General features: G+C 39.2%; 1 protein-coding gene across 2 annotated transcripts in view; it reads right to left on the minus strand.

Annotated features, from left to right (window-relative positions):
• MEIS1 (Meis homeobox 1) overlaps positions 1-14150 on the minus strand; it is a 130161-nt gene that overhangs the window by 108474 nt on the left and 7537 nt on the right. The gene's annotated exons all lie outside the window — the stretch shown is intronic.

Genomic DNA, 14150 nt, shown 5'->3' on the forward strand with positions numbered 1-14150 from the left:
TCTCTAAGAGGTAGTCATATAAGAAGGGTTCAATATATTTAGGATATATTTCCATTGCTCTGGTCTGCTGTTACCTTCCCTGGTATTTTTGTGCCATACTCTAATGTACCTTACTCTAATGTTGATCAAAATAGATGATTGTTCATCGGGTAAAATTTTACAGCAAACGATAAGAGATCTTCATTGCCTAGAAAAAAGGCTGAGCTCAAAGTAATCCTCTGAATGTCAGGCTAAAGATTTGTCTTTAAAGAAAATCCAATTGTGCACAAAATATAACTTTTTGATAGGACAGTCACAGAAAGATCGCTCATTTGCCACCAGTGTCATTACATATGCGTGGCCAGTTTAAATTACCTTAACATCCAACATGGAGTAAGATCAACCTATTTATATCTAATGTGTATGATCACCTTAAAATCCATGGAGCAGATTGACATCCATGGTAATGTTATGATGACAGCCAACCACATCCATGATGTCTCTCCTGGAACAGTGGTGGAAGAAGCATGTGGCCACAGCAGTGGAATCAATTTTTTTCCAAAATGTTTTTAAATATTGTTAATTTTCTACACAGAGCAAAGTTTTCCAAAATTCAAAGGAATTGTGGAAAAGTCTTTTACATATATAGATCCTGTATAGCACAATGTCAACAGCAGTTTGATGGTGGGCCCATGGAAGAGTGGTCTTGATGCAGAAGAAGTGAGCATTGTACTTTCATCAGACACTGTAGACATTGTAGACCTAATTAATGCACACACCCTCGTTATACATGACCTGGCAATGACAGTGATAGGTACATTTTTATAATGTTTCCATCACTGATAGTATTATTTGGATTATCTCTTATCCATTTGGAAGCCAATGCATTAAATTATGTACATAGCAAAGTGAGTGTAGAGTGAAATGATTTCGTCAACTTCATATTCGACAGTGGCTTATGACGAGTGAAAGTAGCAAGACACAAAGCTCCTCTTGATGAAATAGATGACAAAATCCATAGCCTCAACATTATGCCCATTGTTTATGTTGTAGAAGGGAGCTTAAGGAGCATGTTTCCTGTTCCTCTATCCATTTCTGCCATCAAGTAGAATGATCTATAGTGGGAGTCTTGGGAACCAAGATCTAGCAGAAGCTCTGTGTATTAATGGACATCAGTGTCACACCATAAGGTGCAAACAAATGTATGCTTTATATTCAAGGATTATAATGGGAATATGTCACGTATGCTCCATATTTGTCCTCAACCTTATGGTAGAAAAACAAAATCTGTCATCCTATTCCTCAACCGATTTAAAACTCCCAAATGGCACAGAATGTTGGAAGAACTTGGAAGGCAACAGATTTTAATGTATTTAATTGCAGCCTGTGGACACTGTAAAGACGGATCAGTTCTCACAGCCCAATCAGTGAACTGCTTCTCCTTGGAGCTCCTTCACATCGCATGGAGCACCTCTTAGAAGTGATCCTAACAAAGGAAGTATTTAATGCAATTTCTTTGTAAACAAAACAAATAATAGAGATTGAAAAGATGAAAGTGTATGTTAAATAAAGACGCGCGCTCCAGCTCTGCTTTCATAAAATCTACTTAACAGTGATACTCTCTCTCCCTCTCTTAGGAGCTAAACCAATAATCTCAGACACAAGCGCCCAGGTTCTTCCTCTGAGACTTCAGCCAAATGCATAGTGGAGAACTACATTTTTATTTCAGTCGTAGGTATAGCATTACAATAACACTAGACATGGACAACCTGTGCTAAAGCCAGAGATACAATGTTATTCCAAGTATATTTAACTTCCTAGTCATCAGCCCGGCAGAAACTAAAGCTCAGCTATTTCTATTTTTTTGGATAGTTTCCTGGAAGTGACACACACAACAGAATAAAAAACATGGAGACGCGCACAGTACTGCGACATCCCTATATTACTCTAACATACCGCACTCCCATGCGTTCTGATGGCGATAGATGTCTCTGGGGTGTTAGGTGAACTATAGGTGGCCATACACATTAGAATACTGTTGGCTAAACTGTTGTCTTTGGCTGCATCAGCCGACTAGTCAAGGTGCATAATGGTCTCCTTGATAGCAGCCATTGATGCAAAGACAGATCAGGCATGTTGGATCTGAGCATGCCCATTCTTTTGTAACCAAGAGAGATAAGTCGGTATCAGAGTGGTCTGGCAGAGGCTTGTCTCCACATCCTCATTTAAACAATTCACAGTCAGCATAGCCAAGCATGGGCGTAGCTATAGGGGGTGCAGAGGTAGCAGTCGCTACCGGGCCCAGGAGCCTGAGGGGGCCCAGAGACCCTTGTGCCACATAAGAAGACACACAACTCACTGAGGGAAGGGGGCCCAAGCTCAACTCCTGCACCAGGGCCCCTGAGCAGTTAGCTACGCCCCTGTAGCCAAGCATGCATGTTTATGGAGTATTCAAGAGGAAAAGATTTCCACTGGCATCTTAATCATGCAGAGGGATGGTACTCTAAGATATTAGTCACACCCTTCCTCTTCAGGCCCTGCACTACGTATAACTGTTGGCCAGTATCTTGGTCAGGCGACATCTATTGTTCCCGACTTCCCAGAACACATCCATGTTAGCCTTGGCCTAGCATACACGTGTTTTCAGTGGACAGAGTTGAGCAAGCAGCTGCCAGAGACCTGTGTTGAGAACCAAATGTTTTGAGTGTTCAAATTCAATGTGCCCGACCATTCTACTTTCCGCCATCATCTGTCAGGAGAAAGGCCGCCATACACATAAGATAATTGGCTAGTCCCACCAAAATCAGAGTGTCCAGGCTACTTAACGCTTATGTATATGTGCACCTTTAGTGTTATGGGCGTGACCTACTAAAACCTATAGCTGTCAAAATAACTGTCTATCTAGTTTATTTGATAATAAGACACCTATCTAGTTCCATTGGGTCCATATTGAAGTATTTACTATATTTCATGGGATACCAGATAATTTTCCAAGTAGTCTTACCTTTAGGGCTCATTCACACGACCATAAGATTGCCATGCCCGTGCCAGCGGCGGCGTGGGTCCGCGGACCACAAAATACGGCATAGGATAGGACATGTCCTATATCTTGCGGTGTGGAGACACAAACCCACTCCACTCCACAAAAGATAGGAGATATCCTATCTTTTGCTTTATTTTGCTGATCGTGGATCAATTCAAGTCAATAGGTTGCGTGAATGAGCCCTCAGGTTGTAAAAGCCACTGCGTTTAGGAAATCTGTTGCATTACCCTGTTGCTTTCTATTTTCCAATTATAGAAAAAAACTAGAAACCCAGGGCTTTTCAACCTTCACTAAGTCAGAGCAACCTCACTAAGTGCAAATGCATTGTGTAATGGCCACTGAGCAAGGACAAGGTTTTGTCGCTACAGAAAGTCAATAAACCTCCAGCTTCTACAATGTTTACTTCATAGATGTTCTTCTCAAGAAGTGGAAAGTAAAAGACCAGTGAGGCAAAAAATTGGTGGGATCATCTTCTCTCTCCAGGATGGTCTAGATGACCAGAAGGAGAAGGTTAAAAAGGAAGCTCTTTATTATCCCACATAGTCCAAGGTGAAGATGCAACTACATCTCAGGTTGGGTAACACAACTTAAATCATTTGACGTGAATAGAAACGGAGGTAAAAAATTATATGGTGTGGAAACATCAATAAGAACTGAACAAGTTGTTCTGCTGCAAGTCAAACTTATATAGTACTATTATGTTCTGAGGGGCTGTAGAGACTATGACCAATCACATCAGTCCCTGTTTCCAATCTAATTTTCTCACCTCAGACACTTAAGGGCCAATTTCTTAGGAAGCCAGTGAACTTATGAGTACAGTTTAGGAAAAATCGGGTGAAATGGGAGTGCCCAGAAGAAAACCATGCTTACATGGAGAACACACAAACTCCATGAAGATGTTGTCTTGGTAAGAGTTTAACCTAAAAACACTGAGTGGGGACCTGATAATGAAAAAAATCCAAAAACTGCTTGTCCTAAAGTTGGCTAATACCATTAGACCCTCTTTCTTGATTATGAGGATCCTGCACTTGTTAGGGTTTTTCAAACTGTGTTAGGCAGCGTCCACTTGCATATGCACCTGCGTCAAATACATCTATAGATCACATTCACCTAACGGAGGCCAAAAGAGTGTCCTTTTTGGCTTTGTCAGGCTGATATATGTTCATATACCTTTTTTTGCTGTATGAAATCTGCTGTGCTTTTCCATACAGAGGTATCGAGTAAAAAGAGAAATATTGCATACTACTACTAAATATCCTAACTCCAATGGAAGCCCCAATGTTTTCAGCTGAAGAAGGAAATTAAGGTGTCTGGGGGGAACTTCCCACAAATGCCAGCAATACATTAATTCTGGGGATACTATATCTCCTCATGGAGGAGTCTTATAGGGCAGGCAACGATCCTTTGGAATTCTGGGAAGAGAGTATGCAAATGAGCTCTTGATAAGCTCCGGCTCTAATGCCACCAGATGTAAGGCAGATATCCTATGAGTCAACGTTCGACCTTTTAAACAGGTTTTGAGTAGTCAATTGGATAATAATTAAAGGCTATGTACACCTTTGGGGATAGTTTTTTTTTATGATTGCTTTTTACTCATTTGGGGCTAAAAATCTTTTTTTCAATTGATCTTTATTAAAAAAATATTGAGCCATGCTGTCACAAAGGGTTAACTGTTTTTCTTGCTGTGTGAATTGTACTTTTACTTTCACTTTGTGCCGGTCATCTAATAACCTTTATTGCTAAATTACTAAGAGGTCATAAACACTTATTTAAAGGTGGATTTAGACGGGTCAGCTAAGCTGCTGATTGTTGGGAAGGAAGCGTTCCTTCCCAACAGTTGGCTGCTCATTCAGTGAAGGAGACAACGATCTCCTTCACTGTATGAGGATGGGGGATTGCTATAGGGATCCCTCGTCCTCATATAGAATCATAGCTTCTGAGCAGCAGGTCTCTGTTTAGACAGCACAAGTGACTGCATTGCATGAGTGACATGATCACTCGATGAACAAGCGTTTCACTTGTTCATCGGCAAAATGATCGGGAACAACCGTGAGCAGGAATAGTCATTCCTGATAATCTAGGCGATTATTGGTGTGTCTAAATGCACCTTTAGCCACATTCTAAAGATAAGGATTGAGCTTTGATGAGTGTTTATACTGTCAGAGAGCAGAGATAAGAAGCCCGTCAGTTCCTTGCCTGATGGAACAGAGAAAAAAATTCAGATCCTGCTAATAGAGCGTCTCAGCTCTGTGCAGAAAAAAGGACTCCATATTTTTAATAAACACCAATTGAAAAAATAATTTTTAGTTCTTAATGAGTACAATGCATTAATGAAACAAATTGCCCCAAAACATAGCCTTTAAGTTAACATCTCATCTGCTGATTTCTGTTTGGGGGTGATTGCCCCTCATCAGTGCAGAGCAAAGAGTACTGGCTTAACTGGGTGAGAGGACTAGGTCAGGATTTGGGAGATACTCTATCTCTCCTAAACAGCATGCCTATCTGCCTAAACAGCATGAGGAGCAGTACATACAGGCATATTTATGCCATAGGGAGAATTCAATTTAAACCCCTAATAGCTGTGTCACCATACAATTCATGACATAGGTATAAAGTAGCATTTAACCAACTAACATGTAGAATGAGCATTTTAGTCGTATTCTATGGCTGCATAAAGCAAAATGCAATAAAAGAAATATATATGTAAAAAAGACTTCCTAGCTGGCTCTATCACCTCTGAGCTATATTACACTAAATGATTATTCTGCAGTTTGTTCGGTTTTCAAAGAATATATTAACTTCATTCAAGAATTTCGGCAAAGATGAATTAGTCTAGTGGGATTAGATATTTTGGCAGCAACCAAAATGGACCGGCCTGCCTACCCCCATTTCTTGACAAATGCCTTTCACTACCTTTTATACGTTAACTGACTATTAAAATATGGCAGAAAGATATAATGCCATTCTAGTAAGGGCAACATATTTGTGGCAATTGAGTGATGGGGTCAGTATTAGTAAAGTAGTCTCAGTTATAATATTAAAAGTCTGGAAGGATTTGGGATATGATGGCCTTTTTTTGGATTGATCCTAGATAAACCTTTTAAAGGGAATCTGTCACCAGCAAATTCACTGATAAACCAGGCACAATGTCTTGTAGTTCTAGCTGACCTGAATGTAATGCTACCTTCCACCCTTCAACTGCTTCCGGAGCTATAATAGGGAGAGAGCTGCAGCAGAAAGGAAGCGCCCCCCTGAGCCGCAGCAGAAAGGAAGCGCCCCCCTGAGCCGCCAGCTTCATATAAATCTAGCAGAGCAATTGGGGGAGATCTTTGGATCCATGTGAGGTACAGGGCTGGTTCTAGCTTTGTTAGAAAGAGATTGTCACGTACTATATGATGTGACAATGTAAAAATAATGATGGGATAACTCCTTTAAGGAGAGGGTTTAGATCATGCATAAGGAATCCTGTTTCATAGATACTATGGTCGGGAATTTTTCCAGACTCTGGTTCCAGATCTCCAAATGTTGCAAGTTTTTCTTAATAAATCTGTAACTGGACTATTTGGCTGCTTACTTTTATCCAGGTCCACAAATAGTTTTTATGGAAGGTTTTATATTCTAGTGTCTGCACATCGTGTAATGTTCGCAGCTTTCATGCCACTGATTATTCCGGGAGCACAAGAGACACTATGTTAATGTTACAGCCCTGGAGGACTATAGGAGTAGCTCAGTGCTAATGTCAGTGCCTGTGAAAATGGTGACCCCGGTCGATGCCCCCTGGTCAAATGACTGTGGACCACTCACCCTGTGTATTGTTAATAGCTTCTTCACCCACCTAGCAACAAAGTATCCTACTTTCCTATAGGGAAACCTCTGTGTGGACAACTCCCTCAACGTAAATGGGAAGGTTTGTTACTATGTGGACGCCTGATATAAGGGAAGGGGGGGAATGTGAACGGCCTCCCGCTCAGCTCACTAGATAAGACCTAATGAAGTGAGCCTCCCACCGTCTTCATTCTGGGAATATTTGGGAATGCTGTTTATGGCATATGTTTCCATTAAGGACTGGTTTCGGCTTCACAAATTGAGTAATGGTTGTTTATTTTTATTTTTTTCAACTGATTCAATTAATTAAAATCTATACGTATCAAGCCGTTCCATAAGGTCACAGAAGTGCTACAAACTCTGCTGCACCCCGGCCCAAAGCATGTCGAAATCGATTGGGAGAATGTTGAGGATACACAGCGCGTATCTCGGAGATCTCTTATCAGTTCTGTCTCCATACAGCGCCTTTGATCTTTCAGTCATATAATGTTGATTAATAGTTATTTTTATGGAAAGCTTCATGACAAGTTCACTTTTTGATCATCGCTCTGCCCTCCCCTATAGGAATTTGGCTTATTACTTCAGTTTTTTGGTTTTTTTTTTGCCTTGATGTGGTTTCGATAATTATTACAGTATTTGCAAAATTATATGAATAATAACATTTACGAGGCAAGTTAACTATTTAAAGGGATATTACGGTTTTGAAAATAAAGGTTTTTATTTGTATTAGGAAGCGTTTAGCATTTTTACAAGATACTTTCTGTATCCATTTCTCATGCTTGCAGACATTGGAGGAACAGTGTTTTTTCTTTTCTTTTTCTTTTTTTTTTTTTCTTTCCTTTCCGGGGGATAAAAATCTATCCTCAAAATATACATGGTTGGTAATAGTCACAGTACAGTTCTCAGAGTTGTACAATGCCAAGCATCTGTGGCCATCACATAACCAGGACATATGTTTATCCACTGGACTGAAACCAGTGAATAACAGCAAGCAGAGATCATCAAAAAATAATAATAGGAGGAACTGATACAGAAAGTATATTGAAAATTAAGTTCAAACTGTAATACCCCTTTAAGAACATATGCATAACTACTATTGACTGGTTTGTACTTTGTATATCTTTCTTGCTGTCACATTTAGTATGCTAGGGAATGAAACTATGGGAGGATAACATGGTTGTCATTGAGATTGATTATTGCTTCCCTATGGAATATTGCTGCAAGGGTGGCATACGTTTTTCCAACTAGCTGCTATTCGGACCCCAAGTTTTGTTCATTGCTGCATTTTCGCCTTTTTTTGTACTTGTCTTTATGTGTCATTAATAAAGTATGATTTACATTTTGACATAGGATAGGGGATATAGGATAGGGATAATATTGGCACTTTGTAAATCACTGTGTCCTTTCCCCAATACACTCAACCCTTTGCAAAGTATTAAATACCATTATGTCTTCGCCCTACTTATCCCTGTATTAGGCGTCAACCCTTGAGATTTTAAGCAGACATGGACGGGATTCTAGATGCGACTTTTCACTATGTTTATTGCTGTTTTTGCTATGGCAATTACTTTTTGACTTACTGTTATGCAAATGGCCAGTAATGTTTGTACAGGCGCTGATAACAGCTATATAGAGTTATTTACAGTATGTATCAATGAAAATGTCTTAGGCTACTTTCACACTTGCGTTTTGGCTTACCGTTTGTGAGATCCGCCATGGGCTCCAAAACGGATCAGTTTAACCCTAATGCATTCTGAATGGAATAGGATCCGCTCAGAATGCATCAGTTTGCCTCCGTTCAGTCACCATTCCACTCTGGAGGCAGACACCAAAACGCTGCCTGTGGCGTTTTTCTGTCCGTCCTGGGATGCGGAGCGAGATAGATCCTGACACACAATGTAAGTCAATGGGGACGGATCAGTTTTTCTCTGACACAATAGAAAACAGACCCGTCCCCCGTTGACTTATAATGGAGTTCATGACGGATCCGTCTTGGCTATATAAGACATAATACAACCGGATCCGTTCATGACGGACGCATGTGGTTGTATTATTGTAACGGAAGCACTTTTGCAGATCCATGACTGATCCGCAAAAAATGCTAGTGTGAAAGTAGCCTTACGCAACATAAGCATAAACCTGTCCAGATGATGAACATGTCACATGGTAAACCAGTTAAGACGCCCATCCCCTGTCGTACATTTCCATAGCAGACAACTCACAATAAGGTCATGGCCGCACATGCAGGGGTGTTTTTTGTGCGTTTTTGATGCCAAAATCTGGAGTGGATCATTCAAGTAGAAAAAGTATTAAGGATAGATATTATTTCTTCTCTTTTTTTAAATCCACTCCTGGTTCCTGGTTTTGGCTTTAAAAACTGCATCAGAAAACCTGAACCTGTGGCTAGAACCTTAGGCCTATACATATGTTGCACAAAGACCAACACAAATCTTAATATTTGCCGAATTTTAGTACTCAGTTCTAAAAATAAAAAAAGAACATTTGCCATGTATACCATGTAAAGTAGTTGAAGGAGTCAAAATAATATTACAAATCATACGTTATAATGCATTTATAGGCATAGCTGAGCTGAGTTTGTCATTTCGTTTCTTGGGGTAGCGTCATGACACATGTTGCATATTAAATTGCATTTTTTTTTTAAATAATACATTTAATCCTCTAGAAAATGTTGAACGTTTTTATTGTGGTTCTTTTTGTAAATATTTTAAATAACATCAAAACTAAATTAGGATTGTAAAATGGCCCATCTGTGGCGGATCTAGATCCTGCGCTGCAAGTTCATTAATTTCATTTTTTTATTATTTCGTAAAACATCTCATGCCTTTAGCATGTCAGTGTTGGAACGCAATTAATTTCTCAAATGTAGTAACTTTGTTAGTGTGAAGCTTTATATTGTTTGTGCTGAAATATGAAAAATAAATGCCCAATTCCAATAGCGACACCGGCTTTATATAGATAAAGCAGAGCTGAGTTTGTGACGCAGCTAATTGTGATTTTATGCAGTTGTCAGGTGATTTCTATCTATATCCACAAGTAACTCTAATGCGTTATGTTAATTCTATAACTTTCTATATCCTAATGAATGCTTAATATACATGATTATTTATTTATGTTTTGTTTTTTCGTTAAGGCCAAAAGTTATTGGTTTCAGTCCAAAAAGTTACCAGAATTGTCTATAAATGGTTATAAATAATAATTATTATAAATAGATGATAGCATTTATTATAGTACAACATATCATACATTACATGTGTCACAGAAAAACCCAATATCCTTTAACACAATTTACGTTTGTTTAAGCATTTGGACTAATTCAAGTCTTCTGAAGTTTATTTCTAGAATTATCTGGCATTTTCCAAAATTTGAGAAATCTGGGCCTAGGATTCACTAATGGTGGAAATAAATATTGGTGAAAAAATATGAACAGAAATCTGCTGGCTCTGGTTTAAATATGGCGGTAAAATCCTGAAAAAGTCTCTTGCCTCATATTGCTACCATACTGTCATGTATCATATTAATTGCCAATTTGAAAACGTCAAATCCATATTTCTCACCTATAACTTATGAAATAGACAAATTAACTCCTGTGTAGCCAGAGGGCAGTAGAAACCTGAGCTGTTCTGAACTTTGCAGGCAGAAATAAAATAAAAATAAAAAATAAAAAAAAGTTTTGAAGCAGATTATTTTTAAAGGGTGCATGGATATAAGAAACCTTTCTTATATGCAGGTGGAGCTGCTAGGCCAGGAGAAATACAGTAATCACTACTTTATCTGCCCCATGAAACAATCAAACCAACATAACTCAAGTTTTGGCAAAGTCAATAGAAGATAGCATTTATAATTGGACTACTTGGTTTTACTCATCAGTGCTAGGGTGATAAATCAAGTCACATAATAAATTTGAAATTTTATCAGGCTGCAATATCATAGACCTAAACATAGCGTATAAAAACGTAGATCCTTTTTTTTTTTTTTTTTTTTGTATTTAGCTCCCAAAAAAAAAGTTTTCGAAACTTCTCATAGTGCAATCATCAGAGTCAATGGGCTGCAGCGCAAGCCTAATCATAGTCAAGCATCAAGAAGAGAAAAATTTGAAAAACTTCTAGAAACAATAATTCTATGTGGACTACAACATGCTATAGAAGAGACTGAAAATTGCACACTCCATAAGCAACTCCATTAGAGGGGTGGTCCCAGAAAGAGTTAATGGCTGTTTAGAGGGAGCTCCTCCAGTGGTAAGCATAGGTGGAGCTGCATGGAGAGGTCAGATGCTGGACAGGAAGCGGTATTGGGTTACAGGACAAGATGAAGGACAGGCTCTAGTGTTGGTAAAAGCCTACTCCTCTTTACCATACTTTGCAAAGGAACAAGTTAAACAGGCAACTAGCCACTCCAGATCACATAACACCTGAAGGGGATCTTCATTTGTCAGCAAGGAGACAACAGTGCACTTCAAACTGGCTTGGCCGCATTCATACAAAAGTGCAAAAAAGCTTTAAGTCTACAGGAAACTTTTTTCAAGGGTGGGGGTAGTGTCCTGGGTCTTGCTTAGAGTCGAAGTTTGAACTAAAAGCAAAAATTGACCAAACTTGTCTCAGCTGTATCCAATAATGATACCATTTTACAATCGGTCTACTTAAAATTTTCACTTCACGAAGTTTATAGCAGGAGAGGATAAATTAAATAAGAGAAAGATGAAGACAAAAGATAGAAGAGAAGAAAAAAAGAAACAAAGAAAAAGTTATTCCTAATAGGTCCTTCTAGGAATCCATAATCAACCTACAATTATAATGGCTAATTATGTTGAATAGATTACATATTTAGAGGTTTTAGGGCAGAATTTGCCAGTTAACTTTTTTTTCATACATAAAGATAATTCACAAAATAACTTAAAGTAAGTTTCTCCGCCAGATAACAAACACAGCACTGCTTCATCTCACAGACTCAGTTTTTCCCTTAGCTTATATAGTAACAGCAATTGTTGGTGTCGAAATTAGAAACAGTTGGGCCCTATACTAAGCGTGACAAAGACTACAAGGAATTAATCTTCTACAACACTGACACAGTAAAGTCTTGAGATGTATCAAGCAATAATAGCAAGTAAAGCTACCTCATTTGCAACCTGGTTCCATCACAAATGGCGCATTTGAGGTCCAAAATGAACTTTCAACTTTTTTAAAATATTTGTGCAACAGTTGGATTTACTAATTGTTTAAGATCTGTTATCCTCCTGTGTTCCAGGTCACTTTCTCAAGAAAATAATGATTTCTTGGAGAAAATGAGGTATAAATCTTCATTTTGGAGGCAATTAAAGTGTTGATTTCATTGGTGCCCCTGAGCTATTCTTGTAATTTGCTCAAATGGCTTTATGTTCCCTGCACAGCAGAGCTTTTTTTTTTTTTTTTTTAGTAACCTAGGTTCTAGCAAGACTTGTTGAATGGCAATATATATATATTTTTTGTTTGTTTGTTGAGCAGCTCCAACCTATGGTTCACAGTGGGTTCTCCAGAACACAAAGCTTTATGCTGAAATGTGAGGTGGACAAGGCCAGAGAAATGCAATGCATTATGGAACTGCAGGGGTTAATCAAGCTGTTAACTAATCTGAGAGGTGATGGTAATAATGCATTGAAAACAAATCTGATTATTATTATTATCATCATCACTTTATAGTAATTAGTTTTCATATGTTCTCATTGCACATTTTCCACTAAAATCCCATTGCACATATAAGGAAATTTAAAGTCACACAGCACAGCTTGTTAACCCTTCGGGGTCCTGACTGTGGCACAGCTATGCTCCTGCAGTTAGTAGCATTTGGCTGTGCCTGGTATCACTAGTAGGCATTCTCAAACAGTAACATATAGCAAATAGTAAATCCTTTGCATAGAGCAAAGTAACCAACTACACAAATATATCATTTAGGTCTATTGTTTATATATATCTCAATGTAAAAATGAGATTGAAATCATTGTTATGATTCGAAGCTTTTGACTATTTACAAATATATCAAAAGGGGGGAAAAATATAAACAAACATGACGACCTAATTAACCTTTACACTGCCGAGCCTGTTCTCTCCACTCCTAGCCAGCAATGTCTGCACTGTGCGTCACCCCCATGGGTTGCCTTTAAAGCACACAGTCAATTAACCCTTGCCTCACGCCTGCCTCATCCTATAGAAATAACATTGTCGCAGCAGTTTAACCACACAAAGCATTAACCCCCGCATGAATGCAAAATGACCTTATCACGAAATTATTATAAATAAGCCTTTGGAAACCTTCGGAGCACTGGGAGGGAGAAATACAAAGCATGCATTGCGCCTCCTTCTGCGCCAATTCTTGCGCTCGCCTCCGGCGACAGAGAGGTGAGTGGTCGCTAGGAGGGGCAGCTCCTGCATAATGACAGGAGAAGGGGAAGACTATGGAGACACATACAGAGCAGTGACGCTGGGCTGATCTTACAGGGAGGGAAGGAAAGGGAGATGGGCGCCCTCTCTGCAAGCGGCCTGTGCACAAAGCAATGTGCACTGAGGTCTGAATGCGCTCGGCCAAGGGAAACTGACAAGACAGCCTAATGAACCGTGCACACAGCAAGAGCATAGCCCAGTCCTGCTCCATGGCATGCCCCAGACCACCTAGACTACTAGATACTGCACACAGACGTCCTCCATGGTCACCCATAGCATACTGCAAATAACCCCTCCTACCCTATATAAAATACACCTATATAATGCAACTACTGACCCCACTGCCTGCCAACCCATCTTCACTCTACCACTCATAATATATCACAGAAATATGCTATGAAATGTACTGCACCCCCTGTGCATACATCTAGTAGACATCACCTATACAGTGCAATCACATCATTGCACCCACCCATTGCCCCTATATCCCCTCTCTTATCCTCTATATCATATACAGTGCGAACACTGCAAATGTAATCCGTATGCCCTCAGCTACACAATGCAGAATTCCCAGACTGTGCGGCATTTCTTGTAAATGATAACATTAATGCACAGTAATATATATATATATATATATATATATATATATATATATATATATATCCTATAATCTACACTATAGATCTCAGGCCACATACTCAGCATTATAACTGTAACCACTGCACACATCACCCCCATCATCGTTATCCATGGGATCACTGTACGTATAGTATATATCACCAGGGATCATCACCATCATCATCCTCCATAAAGCACATATTAAGTGTTATTCCTGCAGCCGCTGCACTTATAATTCATGGTGAACTGGGATC

Source organism: Bufo gargarizans, chromosome 4, assembly GCF_014858855.1.
Source record: "Bufo gargarizans isolate SCDJY-AF-19 chromosome 4, ASM1485885v1, whole genome shotgun sequence".
Taxonomy (NCBI): Eukaryota; Metazoa; Chordata; class Amphibia; order Anura; family Bufonidae; genus Bufo; species Bufo gargarizans.